Source organism: Scylla paramamosain, chromosome 2, assembly GCF_035594125.1.
Source record: "Scylla paramamosain isolate STU-SP2022 chromosome 2, ASM3559412v1, whole genome shotgun sequence".
Lineage (NCBI taxonomy): Eukaryota > Metazoa > Arthropoda > Malacostraca > Decapoda > Portunidae > Scylla > Scylla paramamosain.
Genome location: NC_087152.1, coordinates 24,888,425 through 24,904,254, shown reverse-complemented (window position 1 = coordinate 24,904,254; position 15,830 = coordinate 24,888,425). Strand labels below are relative to the sequence as shown.

General features: G+C 42.2%; 1 protein-coding gene and 1 long non-coding RNA gene across 6 annotated transcripts in view; one reads left to right on the top strand and one right to left on the bottom strand.

Annotated features, from left to right (window-relative positions):
- LOC135112003 (uncharacterized) overlaps positions 1–15,830 on the bottom strand; it is a 123,478-nt gene that overhangs the window by 31,235 nt on the left and 76,413 nt on the right. The gene's annotated exons all lie outside the window — the stretch shown is intronic.
- LOC135111997 (uncharacterized) overlaps positions 1–15,830 on the top strand; it is a 35,258-nt gene that overhangs the window by 764 nt on the left and 18,664 nt on the right. Inside the window, exon 2 of one of the 2 annotated variants that reach the window (XR_010273972.1) lies at positions 8,494–8,623. The exons of the other annotated variant lie outside the window; for it this stretch is intronic. This is a non-coding gene — a long non-coding RNA (uncharacterized LOC135111997). The remainder of the gene's footprint in view (positions 1–8,493; positions 8,624–15,830) is intronic. 2 annotated transcript variants of the gene reach the window in all.

Here is a 15,830-nt window from a genome sequence, read left to right as displayed (position 1 = left end):
AGAAATTTTCAATCAATCAGTGCTCCTCCTCCCAGCACCCTAACACCTGAGTTCTCCCTCTTCGTTTTCCATCACAAAATTAAGCATGGTTCCAGCACAACGTAATCCTAGATAGAAAAAAAAAGCTATGGGTGTTTAGATATTGGTCCTGAACTGCTGGTGCAATAATATAATGTCAGTGCAGGCCATAAAATAAATTGGCTTTTCTTTTCCTCCTTTTTTTGTGTGTGTGTAGAAATGACATTTTGAGCGGACTTTTTTGTTATTCATTTATTCTATTTCCTATCTTATTTTTTTCTTTTATTTATTTACTTACTTATTTTTTTGTCTTTGATCGGTCTTCCTGATACGTAAAATCCTTATAAGGCATGAGATACAGACTTCATGATCTTGGAACACAATATTATTTGTTGCTTTACTAACCGACTACATTATTCTGCAATATTCATGGAAGTTGGAAGAAACAAATGTGCAGCAACATAATACATACAAATTACTGGAAGCCCGCTGCATGAATACTTTTAGATAAGCACGTCGCATCAGCCTTTCAACTGACGTAATTCACTCCGGCATAATTTTAATTTCTTTTAAATAACATTAAAGTAACAGACAGCTTCGTTAGCCACAGTAGGGCTGTTGCTGGCTGTTCTTTCCTTTGCATTTTTTTGTTCCTCCTCCTCCTCCTCCTCCTCCTCCTCCTCCTCCTCCTCCTCCTCCTCCTCCTCCTCCTCTTCCTGTATTTCTGAGGCACCAAATGAGAATAGCTAAATATGCATTTTACGCTAACACTAATTAAACTAAGCATGAGCTCTGGTTTTTGCCCTGTTGTTAGACATGGTGGGACGTCACCGCGTCAGCGTGTTTTCGTGAGCGTGATGATCCTCATACAGCAGCGGTGAAGAGCGAGGCACGTTCCGGGGAGCTCGTAAGTTCCATGTGAATCATGAACTGTACTCTGCTTCACCAAGTCTGTCTTTGCAATTTTGCCACCTGAGGGCACGCCATCATGGCAAGTCTGCCACTGACTGATGCTCTTCCTCGGTGACTGGTTTGCATATTCTCGTCTTGTTTTAAAAAGTGCGGCAAATTTATTCTGCTTCTACCAAATTCATTGCTTAAATACACGATACCAGATTTTTTTTTCTACTTGGACAATTAGGTGCCATAATAATAGGTAAGAATTTTAGTAGAAATTCAGTATTCTTCTTCAGACAAACGTGAATTGTCCTGCACGAAAAAAATGTAGCAACGGTGCTCCTCAGTACACAACTTGGTGATCCTCGTACAGCGAATGGTGTCTGATGTGAGGGTTGCTGCGAATGCTCAGTGGCAGACGGCAGAGAAATGGCAAGCTTGTTCTCGTATCGGCCAAGAACACTGTGATTATCCAGACTGTGATTACTGCGACCATTGCTGCTTTGACGTGGTGTCTGAGGCGCTGCAAGGACGTAAGGCTCCCGGTGGACTGTGTGTGGTGGCAGAGCTGTCTTGATATTCCTATCTTGAAATAATTCTAGTCGTTGTAAATGGAAAAGAAAAAAAACGAGTTTTGGGATTTACAAGTGAAAGGGATGAAAACTAACTACTGACAAACACAACAACAACAACAACAACACGCCCTCTCAACCTCTCCACCACCTGCCAACCACTAGCCACCAACCAGAACATCTCCACTCCATCAACCACCACCACCACCACCACCACCACCTCCCCAAACTCCCCAAGCCGCACCCTCTCTACTCACACACACACATACACACGCACACGCACTCTCTCTCTCTCTCTCTCTCTCTCTCTCTCTCTCTCTCTCTCTCTCTCTCTCTCTCTCAAATCTTGCTCTATGACAGAGGAATTATGAAACACTCAATTCTTTCTCCTTCCCTTCACCAAATATACTTCAAAAATTAAGCGTCAGTACCTCAGCTGATGGTACTTTGGTGAGCTTCACGTGTCATCACCTGTTTGCATTACGTTTTTCCCCCATTATATATCCTTCTTAATCTTAATCTTCATTTCTTCACCTTCCTTGCACTAACAGTCTTCAGAGATCAAGCGTCAGTACTTCAATTGATGCTACTTTGGTGCGCTTCACGTGTCGTCACCTGTTTGCATTACTTTTCCCTATTTCATCTCCCCAATCTCAGTCCGCGCGTGTCCATTATAAAGAAATGGGGGGGAAAAAGTATTCTCTCGTGCCAACAGTGTACCGTGTGGTGGAGGGGGAGGCGTAGACATTAATTAGGGAGCAATGACCCTCTCCCCCAGTAGCCCTGACTCAACAGGTAGTCCTTAGTAAGTGATTAATTACCGTTTGCTACGTATTTACATAACGTTTGTTGCTCACCGCCGCGACACAAGTGGTCCTCATGTTAAGAAATGCTTGCTTTTTAATTTTCTTGTTGCTTATCCTTCACGCGCTGTATTGAACTGAACTGAAAGGGGAAACAAGAAGTGATGTGCAGTCTTTCCATTTCGGCGGAATGAACCTTGCTCAAGTTGCTTTTTAATTTAATATTTCGGATAATTATGAAATAACACTTGTTTTCACTTGAAGATTAGATTATTTTAGGTTAGGCTCACTGTTTTCATTGCTGATCCATGCATTATGTAGATCACGAAAAAAGGGGGATGTCTTGCCGAGAAATAAGTAGTGTCTGGGAATTAGTTAGCGAAGGTTATTTCCCTTAAAACGCAATATCTCTCAAAAGCCTAAATGTTTACCGGTGTGCCGCACTCATCCCTCTCCGCTGTGGTGAACTGAAAGGTAACAGCGCTCACCTTTCCGCTACGTGACCACTGAGCATTAGCACAATCAGGTAAGAGTGATGGCGTGGTGCTGTGAGCCGAGCCGAACACTCTGGCGGCGATCAGTCCGGCGCCGTACAAATTGTTTTTTCTATATATATTGTACTGTGCTCAACTTGTATTGATTTCTATACTGAGATATGGAGTGTGCTGTATTCTGAGTCCACAAATCATTAATGCTTGCAAATTTGAGCATTTGATACCTGTCGAGATCAATCCCCCCCAAGCACACACACACACACACACACACACACACGCATTACTACACGGGTCGCTTACTCGCCCCGGGTCTCGTACAACACAGAGGATTCTCTCCCGTAAAGTTGTACCATGAGAACCTTTGCCATCGCCGCGACACACAGCACGCCCCTCCTTCCCCGCATCGGACCCGCTGGCTTGGCGCTCCTCTTGTCCCGGTGAGCACTGAACATTGCACCGTGCCGTGGCTCATGTCTTGGCTCACACTCAAACTCAACCGGTCGTCAGGTGTTGCCTCACTTGACGTGCTGCACGATTATCATCCGCTGAAATGCTTGCCGTGACTTACAGGCGGAAAAACTCTGTACCACAGCAAAGTGAGGATAGGATCTGTTTTTGGTGAGAAAAAGCATCATTTGTTTACGATGTTTGATATATGAAGCTGTGTTGTACTTTTAAAAATTGTGTTGTAAGATTATTAATTTCTATTGTTTGTACCTGATTCATTAGGAGAGCTGATCTTGTTCTAGGCCCGCATTAGGTTTTTGTTAGACTACGTGAGTCACGTAAAATAAATTAGATGAATGGTATTTTTAATCGAATTCAAGTCTGCCGTGCATTATTTTACCAGTCCTGTGTCGCGGCTTCTGTAACAAACTGTAACAAACACTGCAGGGGATATTATATTGGGAGGAGGCAGTAGACACCTGCCGAAACGATAATTACTCCCAGTGAGGTCTAAAGCACTGTTCAGGGGGTGCTGTGAACTTATCATTAAACCCAGCTGTGACCTCACTGAACGTTTCCCTTTGTGTCTCACAACACAAGGGGGCAGTCACAGCCTGCCCTCTAAAGACAACTCTCTTCCTCCACACAAACCTACAAGCACCTAATAACACACACACCCTTCACTCAAAAATTTTTAAATCATCATGGCGACTCCTACACCAGCCTCGGAGTCCCCATCTGGGGAGGGGACCATAAATGTCCCCAGGTCGGACTGCCTTTCTGTCGACGACCCTAAGTGTCTTGACACCCCTCTCAACTTTTTCTTCATTAACTTCTGCAACATTCGCGGGCTAAGATCTAATTTTCAATCTGTAGAACACCACCTCTCCTCTTCTAAACCTCATCTTCTTTTCCTCACTGAAACTCAGGTGTCTGAGGCAACTGACAGTAGCCCCTTTTCTGTTCCCTCCTACTTTCTCTATCCTCATTTTCGATCCAAAGCTGGATGCTGCGTTTATGTGCGCAATGACTTAACCTGCTCTCGTGCCCACGCTCTTGAATCTTCCGAGTTTTCCACCATCTGGCTACGACTACAGAGTCACTCTCAAACTAAATTTATCTGTGCTGTATACCTCTCACCTAACTCCTCTGACTATAAGAAATTCTTTGACTACTTAACTTCCAAAGTGGAGCACATTCTGATCCTCTTCCCTTTTGCAGAGATCTCCATTCTTGGAGACTTCAATGTTCACCACCAGCTTTGGCTTTCCTCTCCCTTCACTGACCATCCTGGTGAACTAGCCTACAACTTTGCTATCCTCCATGACCTAGAGCAATTGGTGCAACACCTTACTCGTATTCCTGACCGTCTTGGAGATACGCCTAACATTCTTGACCTTTTCCTGACCTCTAATCCTTCTGCTTATGCTGTCACCCTTTCTTCTCCGTTGGGCTCCTCCGATCACAATCTCATATCTTTATCTTGTCCTATCACTCCAATCCCTCCTCAGGATTCCCCTAAGCGAAGGTGCCTCTGGCGTTTTGCCTCTGCTAGTTGGGGGGACCTGAGGAGGTATTTTGCTGGTTTTCCTTGGAATGACTACTGCTTCCGCGTCAGAGACCCGTCTTTGTGTGCTGAGTGCATAACAGAGGTGATAGTGTCTGGCATGGAGGCATACATTCCTCACTCTTTTTCTCGTCCTAAACCTTCTAAACCTTGGTTTAACACAGCTTGTTCTCGTGCTATACATGATAGAGAGGTGGCCCACAAAAGGTACTTAAGGAAAGGTACCTTCCATCACCAGAATCTCATTCACTTTATATTTCTGCCCGGAACCATGCCAAGTCTGTTCTCCAACTAGCCAAAAACTCCTTCATTAACAGAAAATGTCAAAACCTTTCAAGATCTAACTCCCCTCGTGATTTCTGGCATCTAGCCAAAAATATCTACAATAACTTTGCTTCTTCTTCTTTCCCTCCTCTATTTCAACCAGATGGCACCACTGCTATCACATCTATTTCTAAAGCTGAACTCTTTGCTCAGACCTTTGCTAAAAACTCTACCTTGGACGATTCTGGGCTTGTTCCTCCCTCTCCTCCACCCTCTGACTACTTCATGCCACCTATTAAAATTCTTCGCAATGATGTTTTCTATGCCCTTGCTGGCCTAAACCCTCAGAAGGCTTATGGACCTGATGGGGTCCCTCCTATTGTTCTCCGAAACTGTGCCTCCGTGCTTGCATCTTGCCTAGTCAAACTCTTTCAGCTCTGTCTGTCAACATCTACGTTTCCTTCTTGCTGGAAGTTTGCCTACATTCAACCTGTTCCTAAAAAGGGTAACCGTTCTAATCCCTCAAACTACCGTCCTATTGCTTTAATTTCCTGCCTATCTAAAGTTTTTGAATCTATCCTCAACAGGAAGATTCTTAAACATCTGTCACTTCACAACCTTCTATCTGATTGCCAGTATGGGTTTCGTCAAGGCCGCTCTACTGGTGATCTTCTGGCTTTCCTTACTAAGTCTTGGTCATCCTCTTTTAGATATTTTGGTGAAACTTTTGCTGTTGCCTTGGACATATCAAAAGCTTTTGATAGAGTCTGGCACAAAGCTTTGATTTCCAAACTACCCTCCTACGGTTTCTATCCTTCTCTCTGTAACTTCATCTCAAGTTTCCTTTCTGACCGTTCTATTGCTGCAGTGGTAGACGGTCACTGTTCTTCTCCTAAATCTATTAACAGTGGTGTTCCTCAGGGTTCTGTCCTGTCACCCACTCTCTTCTTATTATTCATTAATGATCTTCTAAACCAAACTTCTTGTCCTATCCACTCATACGCTGATGATACCACCCTGCACTTTTCCACGTCTTTTCATAGACGTCCAACCCTTCAGGAGGTAAACATATCACGCAGGGAAGCCACAGAACGCCTGACTTCTGATCTTTCTAAAATTTCTGATTGGGGCAGAGCAAACTTGGTATTGTTCAATGCCTCAAAAACTCGATTCCTCCATCTATCAACTCGACGCAACCTTCCAGATAACTATCCCCTCTTCTTCAATGACACTCAACTGTCCCCCTCTTCTACACTGAACATCCTCGGTCTGTCCTTTACTTATAATCTGAACTGGAAACTTCACATCTCATCTCTAGCTAAAACAGCTTCTATGAAGTTAGGTGTTCTGAGACGTCTCCGCCAGTTTTTCTCACCCCCCCAGCTGCTAACTCTGTACAAGGGCCTTATCCGTCCATGTATGGAGTATGCTTCACATGTCTGGGGGGGTTCCACTCATACTGCTCTTCTAGACAGGGTGGAATCAAAAGCTTTTCGTCTCATCAACTCCTCTCCTCTAACTGACTGTCTTCAGCCTCTCTCTCACCGCCGCAATGTTGCATATCTAGCTGTCTTCTACCGCTATTTTCATGCTAACTGCTCTTCTGATCTTGCTAACTGCATGCCTCCCCTCCTTCCGCGGCCTCGCTGCACAAGACTTTCTTCTTTCTCTCACCCCTATTCTGTCCACCTCTCTAACGCAAGAGTTAACCAGTATTCTCAATCATTCATCCCTTTCTCTGGTAAACTCTGGAACTCCCTGCCTGCTTCTGTATTTCCACCTTCCTATGACTTCAATTCCTTCAAGAGGGAGGTTTCAAGACAGTTATCCATCAATTTTTGACCACTGCTTTGACCCTTTTATGGGACTGTCATTTCAGTGGGCATTTTTTTTATTAGATTTTTGTTGCCCTTGGCCAGTGCCCTTCCTACATAAAAAAAAAAAAAAAAATTGTATGTCTTCACTAATTCACCTCTTTCATAGTTCATAGGAGCAGACGGCTCCTTCCTTCCTTCCTTCCTTCCTTCCCTCTTGTGGCTCAAACTTTTCCGTCCCTCCTGCTCGCGTCCATCGGTTTTCCAGGGGAATGTGGACTCAGATATTCATGTATAAATTTCTTGGTGTAAAATATTCCCTGATAAGTGTTCGTTCTCATTCCACGGAAACTCCTTCTTGCATAATCTCTCCCGCACCTTCCCGCTGAATTTAAAAATGGACCATCCCTGCCTTCCCTCCGACACCTTCACCTCCTGCTGTGCACTCCAATACGGTCCTTATTCTTGTTAATTTCGTCTACCAACCTCTTTTTTCTCCATCACACCTTCACGTCCAGCAGTGTACTCCAACAGATTCCTTATTCCAATTTAATTCGTGTACCAATTTCTATAAACGCACCACCAGATAAGCTTCCTTACTCTAGTTCAGTTAGTCTACCAAACCCCTCGTTTTCTGTGATGCAGCACCAAACATACGCTTACTAGTAGCACGTGCACCTCCCAGCAAGACACCAGCTGCAGGTTCCTTACTTTATATCAGTTTGTCTACTAAGTTTCTCTTTCTCTATGAGGCAGCATCATATACAAGTTTCCTACACCTGCGCCGTCCACGAGCCTGTTCCTTTATGCTTTTCTTTCTCTTCCTCTCTTGATAATTTGGCGTAATGTCAACGGCCGCCCTGAGCCTCCCTCTTAGCGCGTGATCTGTTACTCTTTCTTCCTTTCTTGCTGTGGTTCCTCTTGCTGCTTCTTTCTCTCAGCAATTTCTCCTAGGGTTCCTGTAGCGGATGTAATATCAAGGCACCCCCCTTAATTTCCCTCTTTGCCCGTGATCTACGTACAATTTTTACAGAATTAGCAGAGTGTGTGGAATCAGGTCTCAAATTGTGGTCCCAGTTCATCAGTTTGTTAGAGTCATTCCCGAAAACAATGTAGCACGACCTATGAAACTCGTAGTAGTAGTAGTAGTAGTAGTAGTAGTAGTAGTAGTAGTAGTAGTAGTACAGGTGACAGGTGTTGCTACTGAGTAATTATATGGCCCAGGATTTGCAGAATGTTTACTGCTGGTGACTGTATACCTCCTTATGTCCCCTCTCCTTCCCTCTCCCTCCACTCTCCTTTCACCTACTCCTTCCTGCACTCCTTTCTCATGCTTCCTATGTTATTTATTAGTTTATTAATTTTCTATCACGCTAATCTTCCCTGTTCTATTCCTTGCCCTTTCTTTTCTCTCTCCCTCGTCATCGCAGCATTTGTATGTCAGTAAGACTTTATTTTGTGACATCATGATATTGCTGAAATCACCACCATCACCACTGACATCAGTATCATTAACATCATCATCACCATCATCATCGTTATCATCATTATCATCATGCTTTCCTAGATTTTAATTACCTCTAGTTCCCCACTAACAAAATTGATTATTCTCTGAAGCAGGAGATAAGTGAGCCACTGAGAAAAGTGAGATTCGACAACAAGAGGGCTGACTTTAGACAGACCGACCCTTCTTATCGCTGCCACATCACCAACATGGGAGTATCTCGTATACCTGTCCATAAGTGAGGTGCTACTACTATTACTATTACTAATACTACTACTACTAATAATAATGATAATAATAATAATAATAATAATAATAATAATAATAATAATAATAATAATAATAATAATAATAATAATGATAATAATAATAATATTTTTTTATACTGATGTTGCTGCTGCTGCTGCTGTTGCTGCTGCTGCTGCTGCTGCTGCTGCTGCTGCTGCTGCTGCTACTACTACTACTACTGCTACCACTACCATTATTACAACTACTGCTGCTCCTGCTGCTGCTGCTGCTGCTGATGCCGCTGCTGCTGTTTTTTTTTTTTTTTATGCAAGAGGAGCACTGGCCCTGGGCAACAAAAGAACGAAAAAAATAACCCACCGAGATGCCAATCCGCAAGGAAAAATAAAAAAATAAGATTATCCAAAATTGGAGGGCGAGTGCCTTGAAACCTCCCTCTTCAAAGAGTTCAAGTCATAGGGAGGAAACGCAGAAGCAAACAGGAAATTTCAGAGTTTATCTGTAAAAAGGATGCATGGATGAGAACACAAGTTAACTCTTGCATTAGAGAGGATAGAAGAAGGACAAAGAAGTATTACTTCCTCCGCAGAGTGCTGGGCACCAACACACAAGCTTTCTTCATAACTCTCCTGTAACATTTATTCATCTGCTTGTTTTAGCTATTTATTTATTTATTTATTTGTTCTCTCCGTGGAAGAACACACCGCGCCCTCCTCACTGACGAGTGAGGGGCGGCACGACCACACCGCAGAGCAGTGACACGCGCAAACACACACACACACACACACACACACACACACACACACACACACACACACACACACACACACACACACATACACACACACCCATCTTATCATTTGTTTGAAATATAAATATCTCTACTTAGATATGTATCTGAGAGAGAGAGAGAGAGAGAGAGAGAGAGAGAGAGAGAGAGAGAGAGAGAGAGAGAGAGAGAGAGAGAGAGAGAGAGAGAGAGAGAGAGAGAGAAGGGGGAATAATAATAATAATAATAATAATAATAATAATAATAATAATAATAATAATAATAATAATAATAATAATAATAATAATAATAAATTGTTTATTGCATGAAACATGGTTATTCATTTGATCATACACAGGTACAAGTAAAATAAGAAAGCAAATGTAGCTACATCATCAGCTTAGCGTAAGGCCATAAATGCTAAAATGATGAGATAAAATCTACGAGAAATACTATAAAATACTATAAAATAATACCTAAAATAAAGCTAAAACTAAAATAAGACTAGAAACAAAATTAAAATATTGGAGAAATCTAGCTAGATAGTGTAAAAAATAAATACATGTGGAGACCTAATTCAACACATTTAACAGTAGATTTCTAAGACTAGATTTGAAACTGTGTAGGCTTCCGGAGGTGGTAATATAGTGAGGGAGCTCATTCCATAACTTGGGCCCACACACCGTAGTGGCCCTGGCACCAGTGTCTGTTTTAGTTCTTTTTATATACAGGTTATTTCCTTGTCTTGTTGTGGTGGTTGTATTATCTCTGACTGTGGGAAGGTTCAGGTACCAGTCTGGGTATAGTCCATTCATTGATTTATACACTGTAGTACACTTCTCTAAATAATATTTGTCTTTCACAGTCAGCCACTCTAGTTCTTTTATGACAGGAGTCACGTGGTCATATTTTCTTGCACCTCCAGTTACAACTTTAGCAGCAAAGTTCTGTAGTTTTTGTACAGTATGAATGAGAGTTTTGTTGGGAGAGCCCCAGATACAAATACAATAATTAATGAGGCTAAGCACTAAAGACTGTACAATAACTTTACGAGTGGGTTTGTCAAAGTTCTCACTAACTCTGTTTATAAACATTAATGTTCCCAATATTTTAGTATTTAATTCTGCAATGTGCACATCAAATAACATGTATTTGTCAAAATAGACACCCAAATTTTTTACATGCGTAGTCGGGTATATATGTACTCCATTACAATTTATAGAAATGTCAGGGGGAACATGGGCTAACAGTTGCCTATTTCCAATGAAAATGCATTGCGTTTTTTTGTTATTTAATAATAGACCATTTGTTAGGAAATAAAGTTCTATATTTTGCAATGCATTTTCAGTGTTGGAGATGAGCTCATCAAAATTTTCGACAGTATCAGCTTCGAGGAATTGGGTGTCATCCGCGTACTGTATCAAAGATGTCTCGACTTTCTCATTAAGATCATTGACGTATATAGAAATTAAAATTGGGCCGAGAATTGAGCCTTGTGGAACCCCGTAACGTACGTTTTCTTTCTTAGATATTGTATTATTTAAGCGAACGGATTGTGATCCATCTTGAATATAATTTGCAAATCAAAAATTGTCAATATTAAGCTTAGTGCACTTATTTAATAAATTATCGTGGCTGATACTGTCAAAGGCTTTTGATAGGTCACATAAAGTCAATACAGAGATTTTCTTTGAGTCCATATTATCATAAATTTTATCTGTAACCACAGTAAGAGCAGTTTCTGTAGACAGTCTAGGACGGAACCCGTGCTGCGTATTAGACAAGAGTTTATTAGTTTCCAAATAATGCGAGAGCTGGCTAGCAACTACTTTTACAAGAATTTTAGAAAGAATGGGTAAAAGAGAAGTAGGTCTGTAATTATTAAAATCATTAGTATCACCACTTTTAAAGAGTGGAACTACCACAGCATGTTTCCAAGTAGTAGGAAAGATACCTGTGACAATGAAAGTGTTAACAATGCAAGTTAGATAGAATGCTATAACAGACAATGAGTCTTTTACGAAAGTTAAAGGAATACTATCAGAGCCTATTGAGCTTGTGTCTTTAAGTCCCTTTATATTAAGAATTATAATGTCAGTGTCAACAGGTTATATTCAAACAAGGTAAAGTCAAGTGTATTTCGTCTGGAGTGTACAGAAAGTGTTTCAGCAGCGGTCTTCAGTGTTCACTATGGCCACGTGCGTCAGTAGTAAGCAGGAATTGCAAATATATAATTCCACCACCCGCCATGATGTTGCCGGGAGGGGCGGGGCGCCTTTCCCACGCCCGCCAAAACCCGCCCCGCTGCCAATCAGTCCCTGTGCTTTGTCTTTCGCAGCCGTTGGCTGCTCCGCACCCCAGTCAGGGAGGAGCCTCGGCCAGGCTGGCCTATCACGTGGCGGCGGGCTTCCCTGCTCACGCTGTCAGCCAATGGAGAAGCGAAGAGAGGCAGCTGGAGGAGGAAGAGGAGGAGGAATACCTTTCCAGCATGATCTGTTTGTAAGGTGTGACTTGAGTAAGCGTGTGTATCATGCAGGCTAGGCTCCCTGTGTTTGCCAGGCGAGGTAAAGTACGAGTATTTAGCAAAGGTGAGAGAAGGAAAGAAGAAAGAGGGAGAAGGGAAGAGGGGAAAAAGGAAGTGGCTGTGTTGAACGGCGACTCCTGTTGCTGCTGCTGCCGCTGCTAGTACTACTCGTGTTGCAAAGTTTAAAATAAAAACTATCACTGAGAATCCAGAAACACAAGCGTGTGGCCAGTACAACAGTTATCCGTGTGTGTGTGTGTGTGTGTGTGTGTGTGTGTGTGTGTGTGTGTGTGTTTCCTGAGCTGTGCGTTCAGATCACTTGATCTGTGACAGAAAAAAAAAAAAATTGCTATCCCGGCGGGAAGCACTCAGTGATTATAAATTACGATGTTCATAAACTCAAATTATCTTGGTGTTATCAAATTATCAAATTTTCTCGGTCAGTGAAAAGTAAGGTGTATTTATTCTATTACTACTTTTTCTTGGAGGTGTATTAAAGAAAAATAGATAAGTAAAAACAACGGGAAATTATCTCTGCCGTTAAACGTTTGTTGGTGAGGGACATAAATACACACTTTGCTGATAATGTGCTGCGTGCATAGTAAAGGCGTGGGCAGTGTGTGCTATCCGGCCACTGCTAGTCTCTGTGGTGGAGCGCCTGTGTAGCTTTAAGGGAGATATATTTTTTAGTTGCGGGTGAGCTGCCACTGGGCAGGAAAGACGGTGTTGCTTTGTTGATGTGATGCGATGTGAGACGGGTCGTTGGCTTTCCTGGACGTGCCGGGAATGCCCTTGTAATTGTTACGTACGAGTAACTTTTGGTATGTGTGTGTGTGTGTGTGTGTGTGTGTGTGTGTAACGACAAGCAAACAAGGCAAGCATAGATCATTTTTATATAAACCAATTTGGAATATGCATCCGTAATTATCTTAGGAAACTGCTTCTGCTGCTGCTGAGCCAAAAATATTGAAAAGATTAGACAGACTGATTAATTGATTAATTTATGGGGATGACAGGCGGAAATGCGTAGATTTAATACAGGAACAGCCGCGTGTAGGCCTGATGGCTTCTTGCATGAGCCTCGAAAATGCTCCTAACCTGCTACCTACTGCCTTGAATATGTTTACCATGATGTATAAGCTTAATTCAGGACACCTGGACCAGAGAGAGGTTATCATGCGCATTGCATCGAGTGTTTGTGATGATCAGCAAACATGTGTTGTGTTGAACTCACCCGGCGACCGATTATAAAATGTATTATGTCTGGAACTAGTGATGTGAATAAGTCCCCTGATTTCTCTCTCTCTCTCTCTCTCTCTCTCTCTCTCTCTCTCTCTCTCTCTCTCTCCTCTTGTAGCCGCCATGAGCAGTGTATGGCGCGCCTACGCGCCGGCACCACAGAGTGAGAGGGGAGTGTAGGGCCGAGGGGACGCGTTGAACTTGCCCTCTCAACTATTTCTCTCGCCGAATGGTCGGTTGTTGTGACGTGAGTGTTGATAACGTACCTACAGCATAATGAACATCATAGGCTGTAGGGGCCCACCAGCGTCTCCAAAGCCACCTCACGACAGTCACGCCTACACGTCAGACGTGTCTCGGGAGGCGCGGAGAGTTAATCCCAGTAAATCCCCGACCTAAATCAGTAAATCCCCGATCCTGGTAAATCCCCAAGTGTAATCCCTTGCATACAACCAAGAGGACGCCTGTTCCCCGCACTGTGTATGTATTCATCATAGTATTAGATAACAGATACTTATGTACCATGAGGATTTAATGATGCGTGTCAACATAATGTAACTACTTATAGTAATTAGATACGTAATTGTGAGGATTTAATGATGTATGTTAATATAAGTACACTTAACGTAACATAATGACGTACATCAGATCACGCAGACGAGAGGGCGACTTGCTGGTGGTGTTCATCTGTAGAACCGACCTAACCCACTAAAATGTAGGTAACTCTGTATTGACTCACATATGTTAGGAAATTGACGAAGTGAAGTGTCACGACATTAATGTACTGCAATACTTGTTTTATCTACTGATATACTTTTTTGTGTTTTTATCCGTATTAGTGATACTATGTTAATTCACAGGTTTGACCGCTTCTGAATACAAAGAGCGCGTACTGCACACCTCGTTTCAGTCACCTCCAGTACAATACATTAATGAGCGTCGTACGGCGCTTACACCTCTTAGGTCCAATCATGTGACTGGAATCATAATTTTGTTAACATTTTTTTACTAAGTCGTTCTCTCTCTCTCTCTCTCTCTCTCTCTCTCTCTCTCTCTCTCCTCTCAGGTCCAATCATGTGACTGGAATCATAATTTTGGCAACCCTTTCCTACTAATTCGTTCCCCCCTCACCTCTCACTCTCCTCTTCTCTTCTCTTCTCTTTCCTCAAGTTTTATTTCCTAAATTGCCTGTCCACCTTCCTCACGTCCTCCTCACTCTTCCCTCACACTGCCATCTCTCCCCTCCTCCTCCTCCTCCTCCTCTTTTTTTTTTTCACTCTCCCTCTCTCCTCTCCTCTCTTTCCTAGACTTCTCCCATTCACCTTTCGGGAACTGGTGTCGTTCACATTTCTTCAGTCCCCTCGTTGCCTTTATGAAGCGCTCTAAGTCCTGCTTGGTTCAGCGGCGTGCTGGTTTCTCCTCCTCCTCCTCCTCCTCCTCCTCTCTCCTTTAAGCGGCGCTGCTCGCTGATCAAGCAACGCCTGTGAAAGCAGCGGACGCGCAGAAACAGAGGAAGCACACACACAAAATAAGTGTTTTCTTTTTACTCTAAACACTTCTTTTACAAGAATGCATCTCCTCATACGCAAAATGTTCGTTCTTGTACACAATTGTCTTTCCTTGTACAAAAATGTACTGTTATTCACAAATTTACTTTATACACTATTTTTTTTTTCCACAGAATTTAATTTCCTTACTCAAAATGCAAATTTCCATTGGCGGAATACATTTTCTTATAAAATATGTCCTTTAAAGAAAATGCACATTTACAGGAAATTCAGTTTTTACTCTATGAAATCACTTTTTTACCACAAAAATTATGTATTTTCAATACAAGATCCACATTTTTCCTTCACATCATGTAGTGTTCTCATTTTTTTATTTATTTATTTATTTTTTTTACGAGATATACATTTTCTTCCGCATACAATATTTTGAGCAAAATGTGCCTTATTTTAACAAGATACATGTTTTTTTTTTTTTATATACAGCATTTTTAAACATGTACTTTTTTAAGCGTGATACACCTTTTTCTTTCACATAATATAATATTCCTACACAAAACATACCTTTCTACACACACACACACACACACAACCAAAAAAAAAAAAAAAATACAAAAAAAGAAAAGAAATTTGCACAAATTTTACGTTTTTTTTTTCTTTTTTTTTTTTCTTTTCTGTCCCTTAACTTGCAAATCAGTGGATCCCGAGCACCTTGCTGCTTCCTGAGTTGTATGGGTCACGCAGCTCTCACGCGAGCTCCGCCTCGCCCTGCCCCGCCAGACGGCCAACACTCGCTGCCACATTTTTTTATAGTCACGTTCTTAGTATGACTTCTGATTGCGGGTCCGCTCACTTGCGCTGTGTCTGCCGCGTCCCTTGTGAGGGAAAGAAACCTAAATGAGAGAGAGAGAGAGAGAGAGAGAGAGAGAGAGAGAGAGAGAGAGAGAGAGAGAGAGAGAGAGAGAGAGAGAGAGAGAGAGAGAGAGAGAGAGAGAGAGACGGCGTTGAAAAAAAAAGTTGAAAAAAGTAAAGAAAGAGAAACTACCCTCGCCCTCCGTTTCCTGAAAGTTGAATGCGATGTAATGCAGAAACCAAATTAGAATAAGACCAAATTGCATATTGGAATCGAGCAAGACATTTTCACTGCTGCAGAGAAATACCAGGACC